Genomic DNA, 23,960 nt, shown 5'->3' with positions numbered 1-23,960 from the left:
AGATAGATAGATAGATAGATAGATAGATAGATAGATAGATAGATAGGTAGGTAGGTAGGTAGGTAGGTAGGTAGGTAGGTAGGTAGGTAGGTAGGTAGGTAGGTAGGTAGGTAGGTAGGTAGGTAGATAGATAGATAGATAGATAGATAGATAGATAGATAGATAGATAGATAGATAGATAGATAGATAGATAGATAGATAGATAGATAGATAGATAGATAGATAGATAGATAGATAGATAGATAGATAGATAGATAGATAGATAGATAGATAGTCTCCGGCACGTGGACATTTTCTGTTAGCAGTAATGTTCCGGTGACCGTGTTATGAGTCTGATAAGATCAGATATCCTGGACTCGTAATTCTAGAAACTATGCAACAGTAAGAATTTTCCAACTGACTGGTTCTCTGCACCAGCCTACATGTTCCCTCGTGACAGGGCGGAACAGCGCAACACACTGCTCTGTAAATCGTCCTTTCGACTCATATTTTAACTAGCTGCGTTACCAATGTCCATAATTCGAAAGGTATCCGGTTGGTTTACTCCAGCCAGGTTTCATTGTATTGTGTTTGTCTCAATTGAGCTGTCTTGAAGCACACAACTGCAGAAGTTCATGTTGAAGGAGATATTATTTTATATTAATGGAGAAAATTTGTACTAGAAGAGAGATTTTAATTATTGATGTTATATAACAGTTTAACGCTATACAACTGGCCGATTTCACCTAGCTTATTTAACATTAATTGCTACCTGAAGTCTTTTTAATTGACAGTTAAAGGGACAATGCATTTCACCAAAATAAATTGGGCTTTAAGCTCTCATTAATCTGCATTTAAATTAAAGGGTAAATATTTGGTCATTTAAATAATAATTAAACCTGCGTTAACGACAACCATTTTCATCATGGCGAATACAATGATGAACTTGATATCTGAATATATTGATTTCTTACCAACACGGGGGAAGATAATTTCCGAAAGAGAAGATTATTTTAATACAAAGGACGAAAAATATTTACAAATGAGGTTTAAACTAAGCAAAACATAACCATTGTTTATTTTAAAAAGTGCAGAAGATGATTTATAATTATTTCAAACTGATAGTTAAGTACCGTATTTCATTATGATTTAAATGGTACATTTATTGAAGAAATGTTTAATCAATCTTCGGTTGTGTAAAATACGGCAACTAAAGTAATATGAACAAATTTCTGTGAAACTGCACTCGAGGCTATGAAATGAACTATCCATCATCGAGGACGTTGCAAGTGTTAAGTACTGACCTTTCAGAATTCTGTGTGTTATCATACGATCAATCTGTTGATGCTTTAATATGTGGCCGGTTATGTATGTGTATGTATGTATTTATTCACACTGCAAATGGGTAAATACCAAGTGGCAGTGGTAGCTAATTACACTCAATAATAAACACAATTAATGGAAAATACAATTAATAATAATATTAATAATAAATACTAATAATAATAATTAATAGTAATAATAATAATAATAATAATAATAATAATAATAATAATGAGCATCCCGAATTAAATGAAGCACGATCACTTAAAATAACATTTAAAGTAAATCTAATTTGTATCTTAACCCTAAGTTCGAACTAAAACCCACGAGTATGATATGTTCATACATGCACAAATATCTTTCAGCACTACGGTCATTTCGCTGTTAACTCACTCACTGCACTGGAACTGCGACACATTTCACTGATACTATCCTGATTTCACTAACACTTCAAAAACATTTCGTTGTTCAAATACTCTGCACTGCCACTATAAACTATAAAACTTCACTGACACAAACACTCTTCACACTTCACTTACACAACACACTTCACACTTCACTGACACAACACACTTCTTCACTGATACAACACTTCAAATAACAAAACATCAATTACACCCTTTGAAATATTGTGTATAATATACTACCGTCTATTAATAAAGTCCTTAAGCCTATTTCTAAATACATTTTTGGTTATTGGTAGAGCCTTTAGTAAGTCTGCAGGTTATGTTAGAAGTTTGCCGACCCATGATTTATAGAACCCATTCGTAATTCGGGCAATGGCCCAAAATGGCTATAATGAAGGAACGATTAATTGAGAATGGCAGAACGACAATAACCTCTTGAAACTATTTTAGATCTCAGCCAGTTGTAGACTTCATTTGAAATAATGATGTCACGCATTGACCTTTGTAACTCTTAATGCCTCAGAGCACATCCACACACGTTAGTTGAAGTAGCGACGTTTATGGCTGCTGGATGATAAATAAAGCAAATCAACATTGGAAAGTAGGAAGCTTCTGGCTGACATCTCAGGGCGTGGCCCACTCATTGTTCCAAGACATTAGTGGTCAAATGATTTCATCTCCAAATCGAAATAATTTCCCACATTGTATCGGGGTATGTTGTTGTTTACAAGTCTGTCAGCAGTAGGGAAAGTTTTACTGGAGGCGTTATGAGAAGGGAACTGTTTGTTGTTGAAAGGGCAATATGCAACATTAGGAATTTCGTTGGGGCATTATAAATACACGGAGTCTTTCCTGAAATGATGACTCTACTTCAATAATATATCGGAAAAAAAAACATTATAAAAATTAATTCATTAAACTTAGGGCTGTCGTATCGAGTATAAGTTAAGTTGTTTTTATTTTCCAAATTTCCCTCCAATTCAGTGCACCAGAAGAAGATACTGTCACATAGATATCAAAGATTTATTTGAAATGTTTTTAGTGAAACTTGATCAAAATGAAAGGACATTTGTCCCGGCTGTCTGTTCCATAGGCTCTTCCTTGACCGTAAAACAAGATTTAATGGAGCTTTCAGTACGAACGAGTGGGCGTTGTTTGCTCTAACATCATACCGGAAGTGAGATCGGCAGCTATCATTTTTAGACAGGGCATTTCATTCCTATTATATTATTATTATTATTATTATTATTATTATTATTATTATTATTATTATTATTGATACAGGCACAATGAAACTCATGTCCTATGGTAGCATCAGGCTGAAGCTGTTTGGGAATAAGCGAGTAGTTGACCAAGACTTTTGTTGCGAACTCACAGAAAATGTTTATTCTCATCATTATTATTATTATTATTATTATTATTATTAGAACACACCCTCGTTCAAGTCTTTATCCTGGCTACAACTTAGTAACCGTAGAACACTTCATTCGCTCTCTCTTCTGTTTCGAGTTCTCCACACTCCTGCTCCAAATTATCTCCGTTCTCGGTTTAATTACTTATCCTCCAATCGCAATATAAACACCAGGTCACAGGAGAGCCAAATCCTAGCAATTCCTGCCCATAGAACATCCCACTATTCATCCTCTTTTACTGTCTCAGTCCCCCGTGAATGGAATTCTCTACCTCAGAAGATTAGGGGCTGCCAGACAATAACCACTTTCAAGAAAAGGCTAAACGATTTCTTACGGGCGCAGTCAAATTGAAGTTATAATTGTGATCGAGTTTAATAATATAATTTAATTTAGATATGACTATCATTACTATTACTATTATAATTATTATTATTATTATTATTATTATTATTATTATTATTACATAATTATTTTATTGGTGTTATGAAGATGAAAAGAATTGTCATTGTATTATATTAATTATGTATTATATTGACTTGTACTGTAGTATTGTATTGCTTTGAATTGTATTGTATTAATTATGTTATATTCATAGCAATTCCTGCACATAGAACATCCCACTATTTATCCTCTTGTACTGTCTCAGTTCCCCGTGAATGGAATTCTCTACCTCAGAAGATTAAGGGCTGCCAGACAATGACCACTTTCAAGAAAAGGCTAAATGATTTCTTACGGGCGCAGTGAAGTGAAGTTATAATTGTGATCGAGTTTAATAATTTAATTTAATTTAGGTATGACTATCATCATTATTATTATTATTATTATTATTATTATTATTATTATTATTATTACATAATTATTTTACTGGTGTTGTGAGGATGAAAAGAATTGTAATTATATTAATTATGTATTATATTGTCTTGTATTGCAGTATTGTATTGCTTTGAATTGTATTGTATTAATTATGTTATATTAATAGCATTGTAGTAATTTTCTACCATAGCCTACTGGTTGAGTGGAAGAGAAGGCCGAATGGTCTTAACTCTGCCAGTTAAAATAAACCATTATTATTATTATTATTAGTATTATTATTATTATTATTATTATTATTACATAATTATTTTATTGGTGTTGTGGAGATGAAAAGAATTGTCATTGTATTATATTAATTATGTATTATATTGTCTTGTATTGCAGTATTGTATTGCTTTGAATTGTATTGTATTAATTATGTTATATTCATAGCATTGTAGTAATTTTCTACCATAGCCTACTGGTTGAGTGGAAGAGAAGGCCGAATGGTCTTAACTCTGCCAGTTAAAATAAACCATTATTATTATTATTATTATTATTATTAGTATTATTATTATTATTACATAATTATTTTATTGGTGTTGTGGAGATGAAAAGATTTGTCATTGTATTATATTAATTATGTATTATATTGTCTTGTATTGCAGTATTGTATTGCTTTGAATTTTATTGTATTAATTATGTTATATTCATAGCATTGTAGTAATTTTCTACCATAGCCTACTGGTTGAGTGGAAGAGAAGGCCGAATGGTCTTAACTCTGCCAGTTAAAATAAACCATTATTATTATTATTATTATTATTATTATTATTAGTATTATTATTATTATTATTATTATTACATAATTATTTTATTGGTGTTGTGGAGATGAAAAGAATTGTCATTGTATTATATTAATTATGTATTATATTGTCTTGTATTGCAGTATTGTATTGCTTTGAATTGTATTGTATTAATTATGTTATATTCATAGCATTGTAGTAATTTTCTACCATAGCCTACTGGTTGAGTGGAAGAGAAGGCCGAATGGCCTTAACTCTGCCAGTTAAAACAAACCATTATTATTATTATTATTATTAATTATTATTATTATATAATTATTTTATTGGTGTTGTGAAGATGAAAAGAATTGTTGTGTTATATTAATTATGTATTATATTGTCTTGTATTGTAGTATTGTATTGCTTTGAATTGTATTGTACTGTATTGTATTGTATTAATTATGTTATATTCTTAGCATTGTTGTAATTTTCTATCATACTGGTTGAGTGGAAGAGAAGGCCGAATGGCCTTAACTCTGCCAGTTAAAACAAACCACTATTATTATTATTATTATTATTATTATTATTATTATTATTAGTATTAGTATTATTATTATTACATAATTATTTTATTGGTGTTGTGGAGATGAAAAGAATTGTCATTGTATTATATTAATTATGTATTATATTGTCTTGTATTGCAGTATTGTATTGCTTTGAATTGTATTGTATTAATTATGTTATATTCATAGCATTGTAGTAATTTTCTACCATAGCCTACTGGTTGAGTGGAAGAGAAGGCCGAATGGCCTTAACTCTGCCAGTTAAAACAAACCATTATTATTATTATTATTATTATTATTAATTATTATTATTATATAATTATTTTATTGGTGTTGTGAAGATGAAAAGAATTGTTGTGTTATATTAATTATGTATTATATTGTCTTGTATTGTAGTATTGTATTGCTTTGAATTGTATTGTACTGTATTGTATTGTATTAATTATGTTATATTCTTAGCATTGTTGTAATTTTCTATCATACTGGTTGAGTGGAAGAGAAGGCCGAATGGCCTTAACTCTGCCAGTTAAAACAAACCATTATTATTATTATTATTATTATTATTATTATTATTATTATTATTATTACATAATTATTTTATTGGTGTTGTGGAGATGAAAAGAATTGTCATTGTAGTATATTAATTATATATTATATTGTCTTGTATTGTAGTATTGTATTGCTTTGAATTGTATTGTATTAATTATGTTATACGGTATTCATAGCATTGTAGTAATTTTCTACCATAACCTACTGGTTGAGTGGAAGAGAAGGCCGAATGGCCTTAACTCTGCCAGTTAAAATAAACCATTATTATTATTATTATTATTATTATTATTATTATTATTATTATTACATAATTATTTTATTGGTGTCATGAAGATGAAAAGAATTGTCATCGTATTATATTAATTATATATTATATTGTCTTGTATTGTATTGCTTTTAATTGTATTGTATAATTATGTTATATTCATAGCATTGTAGTAATTTTCTACCATACTGGTTGAGTGGAAGAGAAGGCCGAATGGTCTTAACTCTGCCAATTAAAATATACCATTATTATTATTATTATTATTATTATTATTGTTATTGTTATCAACACCATACTCATTATCATTTCAACCAAAATATATTATAAACACAATGCTTGTCACTTCCTTTACGTCACTGGAATATAAAAAGAGTTTCACCATTATAATGAACTCCCTGTATAAGCGCCAGTCTGCACGCACCTAAACCAGAGCAGTCGGGCGGTGGGACAGCGACGAGGCTAATAACCGCACAGAGCCGCTCCGCGCCACCGGGCCACTTCACACGTAGCAACTTTTCCTCGAAACCACAACAGATATGTAGCACGGTGCGGCAACAACCGACTAACTACAACGTCTTCCGATCTCACTTCCTCAACATTTTATGAAATACGTCGTAGCAATTACCAGACGTGGATTACAGACTCATCTAAAACTAACTTAAAATGCTGTTGAACTTCATGGCCGCGAGTTTTAACTTGAGTTTTAGTAATATTTTCATTCGCTCTAGAGTACTCCTTCTCTTCAGCATTAAAGACAGAGTCCTTACAACACGTTCCGTTTCCCAGTTCTTCTTGGTCTTACTATCTTCTTCTCAGTCTTCCAGAACTTGCTTTCTGGATCATTCTTTCCTTCATTCTATTACTCTTCATTCTGTCCAAACATCACGTCAAATCTTTCTACACGTGGTAAACATTTTAAAGTGGTTTATTTACGAGCTTTATCGACTGCTATGGTAATCTAGCATCATCAGCCCACACATGCTGATTACGAAAATTCACAACACCATCTCTGGTGAACCCCGCTCATATCCGCAACCAATTTTTTCTTTTCAGTATTCCTTGCGACGTATCAGTATTCCATGCCAGAGGTGTCAACTACGGTATGATTATCTGGTAGTTTGCTGTATTGTAGAGCAGAAAAATGCATTGCCATAAATGGACGTCATTTTGAGCACCTCCTATGAATAAGTGTTCAGATCTTAGAAAGTATGTGTTGTAGGACCCACGTTTATTAGACATTTTTTCTTGTTTTGATGCATACTATCACCTCCTAAACTATTGGATACTTTTTAATAACCTATAATATATATATATATAATATTCTTACTTAATTATTTGAGTGCCTTTACCTATCGTGTGGGGCAGCTATTTGTTCACATTTTATTTCACCTTGCAGTAAACTACACAAAACAAGTGTCTCCTGTGATGGACATGATTTTCACCTAAGACAATATAGAACACTACAATGACGACAGAAAGACAGTCATATAGATGGTGGGGGATCCTAACCCAAGACCGTAGGAAGAAAGCAGAGCCCCATATCATAAAGGGTATTAAAAAGTAAAATGAAATAGGGGAGAGTCGGGTAGTATCGGACAGCGGGTAATATCGGACAGTGAGTTTCTTTCGTCTACCACACGATGATAGTACCTGATTGACATGGTTACGTTTCTGTGATGTCGCATAGAGAAACGTAACCATGTCATTCAGGTACTACCATATGGTGGTAGATGAAAGAAACGCACTGTCCGATATTACCCGACGTCCGATACTACCCGACTCTCCCCTATAGTCTAATTTCTACGAAGTGGACTTGTTTGCTTTTTCCTCTACGCGGAGGCTCACACATGCGTGGCGCCCTTCACTTCTCTAGGAAGATGCAGAACCTGTCCTGCAACCGCCGCATTTCCACCAAACACGCAGAATGAAACGGGCCCGCCATAATTGCACAGCAGAAAGACCTCCAACCGTACAATCTGGTTGCTTCAATCGCTCACTATGTCAGAATCGCAGACTGTGATGATCTTGAGGACGGTCAGTATATACCTCAACACTCTCTGATAGACTATAATGGTTTTTAGAGTTATTTGCTGTAACTTTTTTGTATAGCATCGGAAAGACTCAACGCCTTTTAAATATAACATAAATATTCTCAATTATTTTACATTCCTGCCTGGGTTTATTACCTTCTTGATTTTTTCCGAGATTTTCCGCAACTGCAATGCGAATGTCTGGTAATGCCTTGACGAATCTTCAGACTCATCACGTCGAATGCCATATCTCTATCACCAATTCCATTGACGCTACAAAACCTCGCTGGTAACAGAGTGTCGTTAAAACCGATGATAAATTACACTGAACAACAGCGAAATTCTTTTTTGCATGAAATAAGGTCCTTCCAATTCAGGTTTTAGCGTTGAACTTAATGGTGCAAACCGTTTTTCTCTGGCACCCTTTTTGAGAAAAGTTTAATTTTATTTTTTGAGTTGGCTATAAATGCTAATATAACTTTTATACTAAAAACTGTGGTTTATTTAACGACGCTCGCAACTGCCGAGGTTATATCAGCGTCGCTGGTGTCCCGGAATTTTGTCACGCAGGAGTTCTTTTACATGCCAGTAAATCTACTGACTTGAGCCTGTCACATTTAAGCAACTTCGAGCAGAGAAGACCAGCGCTATACGAACTACGCTACCCAGACTAACTCTTTGATACTAAATGATACAATAAAGGAAAGCGCATAGTGGTAATTTAATTTATTTATTTCATTAATTTACTTCTTCATTGGACTTGGACCCTGGTGTGATGATATTTTTTCCGACATAACTTTATTTTCCTTTCAGAGCCTCTTAAAATTCAGTAAAGATAACACTTTCAAGCCTAGTTTGTTTCTTTTTCCAACCCCTCACATTTCTCTTACGATACAAAATTTCCTCCTAAGTAATCTTTAATTTCGTATAACTCCACGCCTTATTTTGTTTCTTGCACCAGTCTGAAGGTCAAGAACATTTCAGAGAAATTTATTCAACCCCTTGTCAGCATCAGTGTTGCCAACTAGACGGATATTCCGTCAAAACTGACGGAATTTCAACGTAGCGGACGGGAAAGTAATGGCTTTGAAGGGTGACGGATTTTCTGGCGAAAATTACGATTTACATCGTCTTTTGACTTTTTTAGCTGCTGTCATGTTTAATTGTGTTCAATTTTTGGGGGATTTTACTTTTTTTCTTTGAACAGCACTGCCCGTGCCGTACCATGTTAAGGAATCCGCTGTTTCAGATTTCCTCGTAATCAAGACAGAGAGTGACGAATTATTATTTTAATCAACATTGGTAAATAAGTTGTGTTAAAATTTGCTTTTTATTTGTAGCCTATATAGATATGAGTTCGTTTTATTTTTTATTTTTCTTATTATTATTCTTTTTTTTTTATTTTGACGGATTCTGACGAATTTGCATGTGTTAGACTGACGGGGATATAATTTATTTGTTGGCAACACTGGTCAGCAGACTCAGTCACTTATACATAAGTTTTACTGCTGTAAAGAAGTGTGTGGTTGATAGATAGATATATATCATTTAGCTTTGTGTGTAGTGTACTGCATATAATTATTATGTTTGTGTTTATATTGATGTAGTCTATTAAATTAAAGTACTAGAACGCAGAGTTATTTATGTCGCGCAAGTGTATTAGTGATCCTGACAATTTCTGCTATGTGCGTGGTGAATATACAGTTAAATCTAACAGACAGAGAATAACACCAGTAATAGAAAAGGATTACGAACAGGCTTGCCAACCGTCCCGTATTTCCCGGGACAGTCCCGACTTCGACCATTGCGTCCCGCGTCCCGAAATAATTTGCACACGCATCAAAATGTCCCGGTTTCATGGCATATTACACATTTACAGCTGATTTTCGTTCGTATCATATTGTTGGATTTAGACTAGATTGGAAGATATTTCCGAACAGTCTCATACAGACAAGCTTCCAATATCTGACGAAACGGAGAAATGAATCTAGTACGCATGTTCAAGGCAGAAATTTAATTCTCGTTGATGTGTCAACAGAGTGACGAGTACAAAGATCATAATACACAAGTTAGGGCAGATTTGATCACAGCTTACAGGATACTTACTGAATCATCTATTCTCTGTGCTCATCTTACGCACTTCGACTTTAGTTTGGCGCCATTCAGTATTATGTCCACTTTGTTCCACTTGATGCGTCATTCATTGGTTTCGGCGGAAAAGTGGGGGGAAAAAAAATTTATACGACCACTTATACGATAGATACAGGCATCAACGCGGACAACAACAAAGACCTGTAAAATACCGTAGACCTTGAAATGCGATAAGATCTGATACCTCTGGTGATAAATCACTTAAATGTCTCTGTATTTTCCGAAAAGAGTGGCTGAAAAAATATTCTTTTGTACGTAGGTTAAGTTAGTTCGGGTTAGTTCAGGTTTAGTTTATATTAGGTTAGTAATTACATCAATGTGATGGGTTCCTAGTTTCCAACGAGTTAACATTTCTTTTATAAAAAAAAAATATATATTCTTTTTCAACTTGTTTCGTGGTGATTTTAGTAAGTTTTTATAATTTTTTTACATATGAATCGAGATGGTTCTATTGATAGGTAAAAATAAATTAGTGCAATAAAATTGTCAGTAACGCTTGTGTCTCTAATTTTTACTTACGAAAGTTTGCAAGTCTAATTACGAATTAAATTTTGTTTGTAAACTAGGTGACCAAAATAGGAGGTGGGCTCCTCATGAGTGTTGTGGCAATTGTGCTAGCCGTCTAAGAGGGTGGTTAAAGAACAAATAAAAAGTTTCTATATCTTTCGGAATTCCGATGGTATGGAGGGAACCAATTAATCATATTGATGATTGTTATTTTTGTATGACTAAACTAGAGGGGCTTAAAGGAAAAACATAGTAAGAAAATTGAATACTCAAATATTCCATTAGCCATTAGACTTGTTAGTCGCAATGATGAGATGCAGATCCCTATTTCTCCTGACACTGGATACTAGAAGACGAGACTGAAATAAGTGATAACTCAGAACAAGTTCCATCAAGGTTTTAATTCAGGATATGAAGGCACAAATCCGAATGTGCTTCATCAGGTAACTCAGGAAGAGTTAAATGATCTGTCTGAGATTTAAATCTTTCCAAAGAATGGAATTTCTTACACAGAGATACAAGCATATCTGTATTTCGAGAACGAGAAGAGCACCTGGTTAACTCTTAAATTGACAAAGTATCCTATAAGATACAACAGGTTAATAGACTAAATGCTATAATTTTAATACAACAATAAAAAATTGGTAGGAAAATTAAAATTTCACAATACTATAAAATTGTAGAGAGAGAGAAGTAAATCGTCCGGCCTTAATTAAGGATGACCACGAGGATCCGGAAATTAATAGCAAATAAAAATATAATTAATTAAATATGAGTATTGTTATAAAAATAAAATGTAATAATTAAGCACCACTGATTATCAATTACAAAATCTTAGAATATGACTTTAAAATTATACTTATAAATAAAAGATTTTATTTAAAATTAGCATATCCTTAATTAAGGCCTTCTGAGTGGTATAAATGAAATTGTATAATCTGCAGGGAATCTTTAAGAATTTGCGAGATGATTTTTTGAATTTCGAAAGATGATATTAATGATTGTTTTAAAAAATTATATATAAATTTTGGTAAAGAACTCCGAGCACCAAAAAATAAACCTGTTACTGACCAACTGAAGAGAGGGATGTTATACTTGGCACTAAGGTAAGGAATACAAGGTTCATAAATGACCCTCTCTTCATGATCAACCTGATGACCTTGGTTTAGATCTCTCTCCATGCGTATAGTTGGATCTATGATAATAGCCTTTTGTTGTTGCCTGTTTATTGCTATTATATCCGCTCTTCTGTGAGAGTCGACTTCAGAAACGCAGTGGACCTCTTCATGAACTTCCCAACCCTTGTTCCGAAGAAGACAGGCGATAGCTCCACAGACTCTATGATGCCTGTTGTTACGCAATGTAAAATATGGGCATTGCGATAGTTGTTTTCTTTACAGTTCGATACGGTTTAATAAACTAGTGTGAGAATTTAAGAGTTAAATATTTCAGGATTCCGTATGATACTGTTGTGACATTCATGGTTTAATGAATGCTCTTGGTAAAAGTCACAGCCCAGATGAATGGAGACTCTTCATAGATGCATTGGGTCCTATTCATAGACATTTTTAACGCGGGCTTTCGGTGGATGATCAGCGTTTTTTGTATTCATAAACCAGTGTTAGCGATAGGATATGATTTCAATTCTGTGCAAGTAACCAGTGGATAGCAGGGGCTAGCTTAGTACGCTCGTAGCGCGTGCTGCGAAATGTCTATGAATAGCACCCATTAAAATTAAGCCTGAAAGTTGTGTTCTTACATAATGGAAACATACAACCATGTGTACTCATTGGTCATGCAGTACAAATGAAAGAAAGTTATGACAATATGGAACTACCCTTTAAAAAGTGTAGAATGACAAGTACAACTGGTCTATCTGTGGGGATTTAATTTTTTACTCTCAACAGATAAAAAATGTGATTTACTAAAAAAACTGAGGATGCTACATAAAAACTAAGGACATATTTGAACTCAGCGCATCAAAATGTATAATAAACGACATATATTGTGCAAAAAAAATCTCAAAGTCAATTTTGTTGTTCAGGGTTATTAGTAAGGTAAAGGTAGTCTCTTTACATGTCATGAAGACGCTTGGGAACATGCTTTCTTGACCTCGGCACTAGAATGAGGTGGTGTGGTCGGCACCACGCTCCGACCGCCTTTTACCCTCGGGAAAGACCCGGTACTCAATTTGGTAGGAGGCTAATTGAACTTCGGGGCCGTTATGGAAGTGTAGCCACGAGAAAATCTCGTCACCACCTGGATCTTTCAATCCGAAGCCAACTGCTCTACCAACTGAGCTACCCGGCCGCCTAATATTATTGGTATTACTAGTAACAGTAGCAATAGCAGCAGTAATAATAGTGGCAGCAGTAGTAGTGGTACTAATATATAATATTATTTAGGAGTTTTCTACAGTATAGTAGTTTTCCTATAACCTATTGGCAATCCTCTTTTTCCATTAGTTCCTATCCTCTGCGTCTTCTTCGGTCGAACCTCTATTCCTCGCCTTCAGTTTCTCTCTGCTTTCCACGTCATGATGATGATGATGATGATTATTATTATTATCTTGGAGCAACAGTAACAAATACAAATGACACTCGGGAGGAAATTAAACGCAGAATAAATATGGGAAATGCCTGTTATTATTCGGTTGAGAAGCTTTTGTCATCTAGTCTGCTGTCAAAAAATCTGAAAGTTAGAATTTAACTTGGACTCTCACTTTGAGAGAGTAACAGAGATTAAGGATGTTTGAGAATAAGGTTCTTAGGAAAATATTTCGGGCTAAAAGGGATGAAGTTACAGCAAAATGGACAAAGTTACACAACGCAGAACTGCACGCATGACATAATTAGGAACATTAAATCCAGAGTTTAAGATGGGCAGGGCATGTAGCACGCATGGATGAATCCAGAAATGCATATAGAGTGTTAGTTGGGAGGGAAAAAGACGTTTGGGGAGACCGAAACGTAGATGGGAGGATAATATTAAAATGTATTTGGGGGAGGTGGGATATGATGATAGAGAGTTGTTTATTCTTGCACGGGATAGGGACCGATGGCGGGCTTATGTGAGGGCGGCAATGAACCTGCGGGTTCCTTAAAAGCCATTTGTAAGTAAGTACAGTATTGTTATTATTATTATTATTATTATTATTATTATTATTATCGCCATCGATTACCTATAGCTTAGTAGCTACCAACCTAAACCAGGCATGGGCACTATGTTCCCGCACGGGCACTGTATACACCACCCCTTCATTTCTCTCTCCACAAATATTGTACCTCTCTGCGTGTACGTAATCAATGACTATCAATTATTCAACGAGGACGGCGAGGCCTCATATACGTAGTACAGTCATTAAGTTCTGAGACTGACGCCTGGAGAGTAGGCACCCACAAGAATCTGGATGTCTCACAAGAGGCCGCGTAACACGGCGTACACAAACAGATCCACTTCCTGCCTCAAAATAGTAGCCGTTGGCCGCTATGCACTTCTACCAACGTTGGTATAGCTGCTGGAAGCACCGCTAAAAAGATGTTGGCAGGAAGGTCCCGTACGGCTTCACTTGTGGCAATCATGACATCTTCGGCCGAATGTAATCTACGCCCACGTAGGATTGCTTTCATACGGGAAAAGAGACAAAAATGGCATGGTGCGAGATCAGGTGAGTACGGAGGATGTGGAAAAACGGCGACCTGTCGTGTAGCAACAGCCAATTCTTCCTACGCCAAAGCTCAGGACGCTTACGGCGAATTGAATCGCGTAAACGGTCAAGGATCTCCTTGTAGCGGGTCTTGTTTACAGTTGCACCTTGTGGGATGAATTCCATGTGAACAATTCTATTTGAATCAAGAAACGGTTCGAGCATCACCTTGTCTTTTGAACTGATTTGTCGCGATTTTTTTTTTTTTTTGTCGTGGAGATAATGACGTTTTCCACGTGGCGGATTGTCGCTCCAGTTGCGTATCGTAAAGGAAACACCATGTTTCGTCTCCAGTTATGATTTATTATAGCCGTTTTGCCTAATTTCTGACAGAACTTGAAGTTTGCCCGTTGCTCAAACTGCGACATACTCGAGTTCCAATGCGCGCATTCAAATCACCGTCACAACAAAGACCGTAGCTATGCTTACACTATATGCACACAACTGTCTCTTGCTGGGACGAGAGACTAATTGACGAGGTACCATACCACGGCGACACCTATCCATTCTAGTATACCACACCGCCACTATGCGCCCAGTCTCAGAACCTAATGGCTGTACCACGTATGAATATAAGTATATATCAATGTTAACAGTGATTCATAAACTGTTGTCGAAAATCGCCAAGAAGTTATTTAAATATGCGCTCCTGCATACATGGCTTGTATGTCTTAAATACAGGTAGTAGACCATTGATGATACAGAGGAGGAGAGTTCGGCCGGCGCCGTTAATCGGGTCCCGGCATAGCTCAGATGGAAAGAGCGCTCAGCGCACAGAGCTGAGAGGTCCTGGGTTCGATTCCCGGTGCCGGAACGAATTTTTCTCAATAATATGTATCTACAGTATGATTACTCATAGTCACTGATTATTCAACGTGGATGGCTAGGTCTCATATATGAATTTAAGTATGTACAGTAAGCAGATGTTAATCTCGGTACCATGTGTTCTAATCAGGGGTGTGCAAATTGCAGGACTATGGCGAATAAATTGTAGGTTTCGTTTCAATTTCCAAGAAACATGAGAACAAGACTGTTTTGTTATTATGAATAAAGGTAAAACTCAATGTCTCAACTATTCAGTTGAGAGTTATATAAAATATTATAATATCAGGCGACACTTCGTTTTTGGCACACATAACCTTAGAGGTAGGAGTTTAAAGTAGGATTGTTAAAACTGGTTTGTATAAATAAAATAAAATAGTCGTCACATGCGTATTTTAATTTAATTTGTTGTGCAGGCTGAAATAGTGAGGACGTTTTCAAGATTCTACAATAATAATTTGATAATGGAAAAGCCAACACACTATCACACTGAAGAGAATGTGATATAATTTCTCTTCATAAGAATGAATTAATTATTTATAGCAATACGAAAGGGCAGATGCCCAGTGGTAATGATGATAAAGTACAAAAGTGAACAAGCAGAATTTACACAAACACATATACAAAACACAAAACAAAGAATACAACAAAATATTAATATAAAACAAATTAATAACATACCAATATAAAACAAATCAAACAACATAGTTACGAAACAATAATACAATTATACAGTAAAATAATAACTCAAATAAAAACTCAAAACATGAGCACGACTGACAATAAAATACAAAAAACACGACACAAAGACTTCAGAAATCACTAAATCACATTTCGTACTAACAAAACTGAAGAAAGTGCTAAACGCTTACGCGATCTTCTGACACTTTAAGAAATCTTTACCAATTTTAACACTTACAGAACACTTAATCACTTCGAAGACATACGAGTACACTTCAGTTATTTATTTCCAGAACGTTTCGCAGGACTAAACACTTTCAATAAATATAGGCCTAAATGAAGCAGCAACACAGAAAACACAAACAGAATATTGTGAAGTGGTAAAACAACATAGAGTCTGTAACAGAATAATTGAACATTCATGACACACTCATACTTATATAACATTAGTTAATAATAATAATAATAATAATAATAATAATAATAATAATAATAATAATAATAATAGATAAAGGCTTATAATTTACTACATTTATTATTATACAGTATATAACAACCTAGCTATGTTTTAATATTTTAAATGTTACAGAAGAGGTAGTTTTTCCGGTCTATTATGGCCCTATTTGAAAATGAAAACTTTCCTATATCGATACTTTGTTTCCCACATTTAATTTTTTTATTATTCTTTTTCACCAAACCTGTTCAAAAATTACGTGCAGGATATAGTGAAGAACTGTGTTCAGAACATGGGAGTAGTGATAGTAGGAGGAACAAGAATAAAGTGCATAAGATTTACTGATGATATGACGTTGTTAGCAGAAGAGAAGGTGATAGTAAGGGATATGCTACTGGAGCTAAATGACAGCTGTGAGCAGTATGGAATGAAGATAATGCAAATCGGATGAAGACCTTGGTCGTAGGAAGAAAAATAAGGAAGATAAATTTGCGAATTCTAAATGAAGCAATAGAGCAAGTTGACAGCTTCAAATACTTGGGGTATACTATAAGCAATAACATGAGCTGCTGCCAGGAAGTCAAAAAGAGGATAGTAATGGCTAAGGAAGGTTTTAATAGAAAAAGGAGCATCTTCTGCGGACCTCTGGAAAGAAACTAAGGAAGAAACTAGTGAAGTACTTTGTGTGGAGTGTGGCATTGTACGGGGCAGAAACATGGACATTACGGCGAAGTGAAGAGAAGCGAATACAAGCAAATGAAATGTGAATATGGAGAAGAATAGAGTATGTGAAGTAAACAGACAGAATAAAAAATGAAGTTGTGTTGGAAAGACTGAGTGAAGAAAGAATGATGCTGAAACTGATCAGGAAGAGGAAAAGGAATTGGTTGGGTTACTGGCTGAGAAAAAAACTGCCTACTGAAGGATGTACTGGAAGTAATGGTGAACGAGAGAAGAATTCGGGGCAGAAGAAGATATCAGATGATAGACGACATTAAGATATATGGATCATGTGAGGAGATTGGAGAATGCTGAGTGTGTAGTGAAAGACACGCTCTTAGGCAAAACATTATGAATGATAAATCTAGCCTTTAGTAATACGTAGGTTTTTCAGATCGATACCCTATGTCCCTCCATGCTCTATGCCCTGTAAATGCCTGAATTAGTATACGGGCTATTCCATCTCAAATCGACCGAAATATAGAGAAAATTGACCTTGCAATTTTTCAATACAATGAAACTTTTTCTGTCCCCTGACAACTGTGATACAATGCTTTGTGCAAAGTTTGAGGCATCAGAACTTCATAGTGTTTACATTAAAAATATTTAAATTTATCGTATTTTCATAAAATTAGCAACTTTAAACTGTTGTGGCTCCGAAACCCTTTCTCCTAATGATCAAAATCATGGTTTATTTTGATGCTGAGAAATTAAAGTTTATATTAACATGTAAACAGATTTTCTTACTTTTTACGGAAATGGAAAAATTTAGATTTTTCTTCATTAAGACGCCTCTGACCAAAAAAAAATATTTTTAAAATATATGGTTAGATTCCGCATTGAAAGTACAAATAAACACATATTTTTTACTGGTGCACCGTTGATAAGAAAGTATTGAAAATATCAAATAAAGAAAATAAATAGTACGCGCGTGAAGTAACCAGCTGACTGTGAGACGGGAGCTAGCCGAGACAAGCAAGGCCAGGAGACAAACACGTGATGTTTCGTCTAGTAGCGCATAGCTGGGCTAGCTTTATCACAAGTTTTCATAAACACAGGAGTAAAATGACGCCCAACGCTCGCTTATCTTCAGCTTTCGGCCAGTGCGAGCGGTACTGCGCCGTTCAAGTCTAGGCGTATGAAAATAATTTATTTAATACCCTCGAAACTTATTGCCGAGCCACTAAGCAAACAATGACGAAGTCCCTCTTAATAATGCAAGGTTTTTTCTCAATATTTTTTACATTTTTACAAATTGGCAAAAAGCCTAAAAGTAAGTAAAATCAGATTATCTGTCTCTCTGTATACAATAAAAATAAGGATTACTTCTTCACATAACCTACCAAATGTCAGCTTCAAAATGAGCTCCCGTTCAATGTTCTGCAGTAAATGGTTCCAGAGTTCTGAGCGCTGAAAGAGGCTTGTTTTTATAAAATACGCTAAATTTGACGCTCAATAGTACGAAAACCGTTTGACTTTCGATAGTATATTTTTGAAAATGCACTGTCCTCAGCTCCTTGTATAAATAGGGAAAAAATGAGAGTATTAAAAAATGCGAGGTTTTTTACTGGTCGATTTCATATGGAATAGCCCATACACAGAGCCTCTACATTTTTTCCTGCTAGCTAGAGTGCCGGAAAACAGTTCATGGACTTTTTCCCCACCCATAGCCTCTGTCACCTCCAGCTATTTTTATGTTATGTTGACTTTCAGTTCATTTATGTCTACACAGTCAATCTGTTTAACCGTAGTTTCTAATGTTCTGTACTCGTATAAACAATCGCAATATATCTCAGGGATGTCACAAACACTAAGCAAGTACCAGCCACTATAACCAATATTCAATCGACCATTCTGAAATGGGTTGTAACAATAAATTAATAACGCTTTAACAACTTAATTTATTTGTGTTTTCAGTAGCTGAAAAAGAGCCCAGATCTGTTAACAGCCGCAGTAACAGCCAGAGATGTAGCCGGTCGTGTGGGTGTGGGCACAAAAACCCTCTAACAAGCCAGTTGCGCTTTTCAAATTCCTTTCCATTTCACTACATTTCTTTCCTGCTCGCCGATGTTACCTTGAGGCGGTGACGCCCTGACACTGCCGGACGCTTGCTGGCGTTTTTTTACCGTTTAAATTCTCTACCGTAAAGAAACAAGAGCAAAATACTAGAGTCACTGTTCAAATGTATGCAGTGAAAGGCTCGGGTTTCGAGATCAAGTTTTCGTGTTTAGCACCTCGAGATTTGGACTAGAGAAAGGAGTCTGCCTGCTTTTATATGTGTGTGCGTTAGCGGACTCTTATATGCAACCATAAAACTACTTCTTCCTCCGCCGCGCCGCGCCGCTTGCCTACCTTTCTCTTTTGAGAGCTGAAATCCGTAAACAGACTAAATTGTGTCAGCATTTTAATGCGGTACAGATGAACATTTGTTCCAGTGATTCAACCGGGGATTCCCTAGCTCACCACACGTTGCGTGATGTTCCGACATTCAGTGATCGGCAAGACAGTTGGAATGCCAGCAAGTTAGTAAACAGTCAGAAGATCAGTTAGACTTGGAATATCAGTAAATTAATTATTAGCCAGAAGATCAGTGCGTCAAGAGAGTTGAGATGTCAGTAAATTAGCAATTAGAATATCATTCAATCAAGATAGTTCGAATATAAGTTAGTTACCAGTAAGAAAATTACTTAAGATAATTGGAATGTCAGTAAGAGGAATGGAATGGAATTTAACTGAGAGGGGCACGGATGACCCAGCACTGAGACCTGTTGAGATCTATTGCGTTAACCCACGATATGGAATGAGTTGCGTGCCATAGATCCCCTACGCGCACCAACCATAACCACATGACTCCCTTAAGGGTATATGTACGTGAACAACCACAAATATCAGAAAATGCAGGCTCTAAATTTCTAAAATTTTATAAGAAAATGAACTCACAATTGGAAAAAAATTAGAAGGTACCACAACAAGACTTATTAAAACTTAAATATCTGATAAAGGTATAAAAAAGGTTACTAATAATATTTTTCAAACCAGTTTTATGATCAAACTTTTATCGAAGTATGAAAAAAAGAAATTCTGCAGTTACATCATTTGGTAACCATAACATTGTTATGGTCTCTCTGACATCTTTAATATTTTTCCTGCATGTAATAAACACTTATTTCTGAAAAGTAGACTACTCTCAGACATGTAGAATTGTTTATTTTAAAACAGTTAATTCTTTATTTGTTCTATATAAAATATATTACAATTTACATAATGTTTTGTGACCTAATTTTTTGTATTTTCAAAGAAATGGGCATTATTGTAGTCTACCTTTTGCATAAACGCATGTACAAAATTTCAGAATTCTACCTCTAATGACTTTGGAGTTATTTAATAATATGTGTGAAAATTTTCAAATTTTGGAAAATTAAATTTAAAGTAAAAAGTGAATTCTTAAAAATATTATTACTTATCTTTTTTATACCTTTATCAAATATTTAAGTTCTAATAAGTCTTGCTGTGGAAATTTAGAGCCTGCATTTTCTGATAATATTTTGGTCGTTCACATACATATACCCTTAACGACCGGTCCCTACAGCCGACAGAAATCAATATACCATTCCTGCTTCGGTAACTTCCCCCAAGGCCCTCCTGTTGGTCCGAGGCGAAACTCCTCCCCCGAGTAGGTCCGCCTCGGGTGCTCGTTGCAGAAGCCATCCAACGTCGCTTAACTACAATCCACGGAGGCCGGTCGAGAGAGCCAGCAGTTTCGGGAGGCCGCCTGTAGAGTGATCTGAAAAACCAGAAACGGGATGATGAGGAAAGGATGATGGGGGAGGAAAGGATGATAGGGGAGGAAAGGAAGTGACGAAGATGAGTGCGGTTCCAATCGCCTGATAAAGTTACCTGATATTCATCCATAGGAATGAGGGAAAAACTCCGAAGAAACCTCACCCAGGCAACTCGTTCTAACCGGGAATCGAACCCGGGACCGCTGGGTTCGGAGTTCGCTAACCCCTCACCCACAACGGTGGACATGTCAGTAAGAGATTATAAGATCAATCAGTAAAGACAACTGAGTCCGCCTCCTTGGTCCCAAGGTAGCGTGCTGGACTCCTGATTAAGGTGGCCCGGGTTCGATTCCCGGTAGTGAAGTCAGGAGGATTTTATTCGGATCTCTTCACGGGGTCTGGTTCTCTGTCCAGGTGTGTGTGGTGTCTCGCAGTGGCCCCCGGGTACCCTGACCCAGTAAACGGAGAAGTTCTGCAGTAGAATTGTGGGTCTAGGCACAATAAACCTCAGGCTGCGGTGCCGAAATAAATAAAAAAAAGGCAACTGATATATCAGCAAGTTGGTAATCATTCAAGATGCATAAGTGATGTATCAGTAAGTAAATAATCGGACAGAAAATCAGTCAGCCAGTCAGGACAATTGGAATAACAATTATTAGTCAGAAGATCGATCTAATACAGTTGAAATTTTTAAAAGTAATCTTATAGCTTAAAATTTATTCACTGTAGACGGTGTTGGTACAGTGAGGATCACGTAAATATATTTCCTAAAAGTCAAATTTGGCCGTCTCTTCGAAGTTGCCAAGTAATATCAGATGTCACCAAAGAGAGCAAAATCACAATACTACGTAGGCCTACTGAAATAATAATAATAATAATAATAATAATAATAATAAAATAGTAGTCAACAATAACAATGTCTTGCATATTTACTTATCTAACGCATCTCGTCTTTATGTTGCGAGATGTTTTCTGAATAGTTCAGTAATTTATTAAATAATAGACTATATTTTCCTCCTGGTCTTTTCGCATATTAGTATTATGGTAATTAGAATTAATGTTATCTAATATTGAAATGTATTTTGTTTGGCAACATGAAATTCATTGCTTTGACTAAACAGTTTATGATTCATGAGAACTAATGTAAAAATGAGTTTGATCACGTGAAAAGATAGTACTAGTTCCGAAAACAGAATACCACTTCGAAATGTAGCCTGTAGCCTACCTAAAATAGTTACAAGCACTTTCTTTCTTGGAGAAGTCGCTATCACGATATTTCCTCTCTTGGACATTTTAATAAAAATCTAAAAATGAAAGAATTCATTAAAATATTAAATACATTTACGGGCTTGTTTCTTATACGCTATATATTATTTCATAACACTTACCCGAATATAGAGTTGAATTGGAATCACAACGCAACAGAACTGAAATGCGTATTGCTATTAATATTAATATCGGTATTACTAATTAATTATTAATTCACAAGCCTAGGTACTTGCATTTTCATCAGTTACCTTTATTCAGAGTATTAAGTAAGCTGATCCTGACTATAAAATAAATGTTCTGGTATAGGTATAAAAATAACTGTAAGCAGAAATAGGTAATCTTTGTAGCGAAAATGTGACAACACCGTTTGACATTACAATTATTGATGCGTGCAAGAATGATGTATCCAACACAAAACCTTCGGCCTGGGTATTAATTGTACCCTCGCACTATACCGTATTACACATATGAGTTTATTTTTTTATTTTTTATTGGGTTATTTTACGACGCTGTATCAACATCTAGGTTATTTAGCGTCTGAATGAAATGAAGGTGATAATGCCGATGACATGAGTCCGGGGTCCAGCACCGAAAGTTACGCAGCATTTGCTCGTATTGGGTTGAGGGAAAACCCCGAAAAAAACCTCAACCAGGTAGGCTAACTTGCCCCGACCGGGATTCGAACCCGGTCCACCTGGTTTCGCGGCCAGACGCGCTGACTGTTACCCCACAGGTGTGGACTATATGAGTTTAGCTTTACTATAATTTATAAATGAAAATAATAAAAATATATCTAGGCCCTAGCGAGACAGTTTTATAAAGTATGTTATATTTCAGGCTATAAGCATATCTTGATTTTGTATGAGTGTTACAGTATGCTAGATTTAGCAATAAAATGGCTAAGCTGGCAACAATGTCTAGAAGAAGCGGTATGTCAGTATCTTGCGATCCAAAGGGAATAATACAAAGAACAAAAACGTAAAACGCTAGCAAAGTGGTAATTTATTTGTTCTCATTTTGTACGACTGAAACCTGTAATTTAGGTGAAAATATCTTTAAATTCCATAATATATTAAATTGATTGTTTTAAGTGTGAATCATGATAATACAAGGTCTCTGCCACTTTAAGGCTGACACACTAATTCTTAAGCTGAAACAGGCGCTAAAAAGAAGAAGTATAGAAGAACAATAGAATAAAAATCGACAAAAGTAATGCCACAGCTCTCACGATCACGATATATTTTAAGAACAATCAGCATACAAAAAAATTGCTTCCAAATAATGCTGAAAGAAGTCAAGGTCAATGTCTGTTGTTATACTTAAATTTCTTTTGTCACTTGGAGAACAATTGAAGCCGTCATTATGTCTTTGAGAGTTCGCATTCTGAAGTAGGCATCATTTGGAAGGTATTTTGCTTCTTTATTGTGTGGTTCTAACTGGTACAACTGCTTTTAATAGGTCTCCTGTTCTTTTATGAGAGACAAAATAAATGCAGCTCATAAGAATCTTTAAGACAATACTCAGAAGAAAAGAGGGTTTGTCTCCATGACACTGTCAACGGCATTATCGTACAGTAATCTTATTCTTCAACATACGTGTATAAAATGTCTACTTGCCCTTTCTTTGCGTATTATTATTATTATTATTATTATTATTATTATTATTATTATTACTCGGTTAAGAGGGAAGTATTATATGATATTCTTATTGAATTTGGTATTCCCAAGAAACTAGTTCGATTAATTAAAATGTGTCTCAGTGAAACA

This window comes from Periplaneta americana, chromosome 1, assembly GCF_040183065.1.
Source record: "Periplaneta americana isolate PAMFEO1 chromosome 1, P.americana_PAMFEO1_priV1, whole genome shotgun sequence".
Classification (NCBI taxonomy): domain Eukaryota; kingdom Metazoa; phylum Arthropoda; class Insecta; order Blattodea; family Blattidae; genus Periplaneta; species Periplaneta americana.
The sequence above is the reverse complement of the archived record's forward strand: the minus strand, read 5'-3'. Positions refer to the sequence as shown.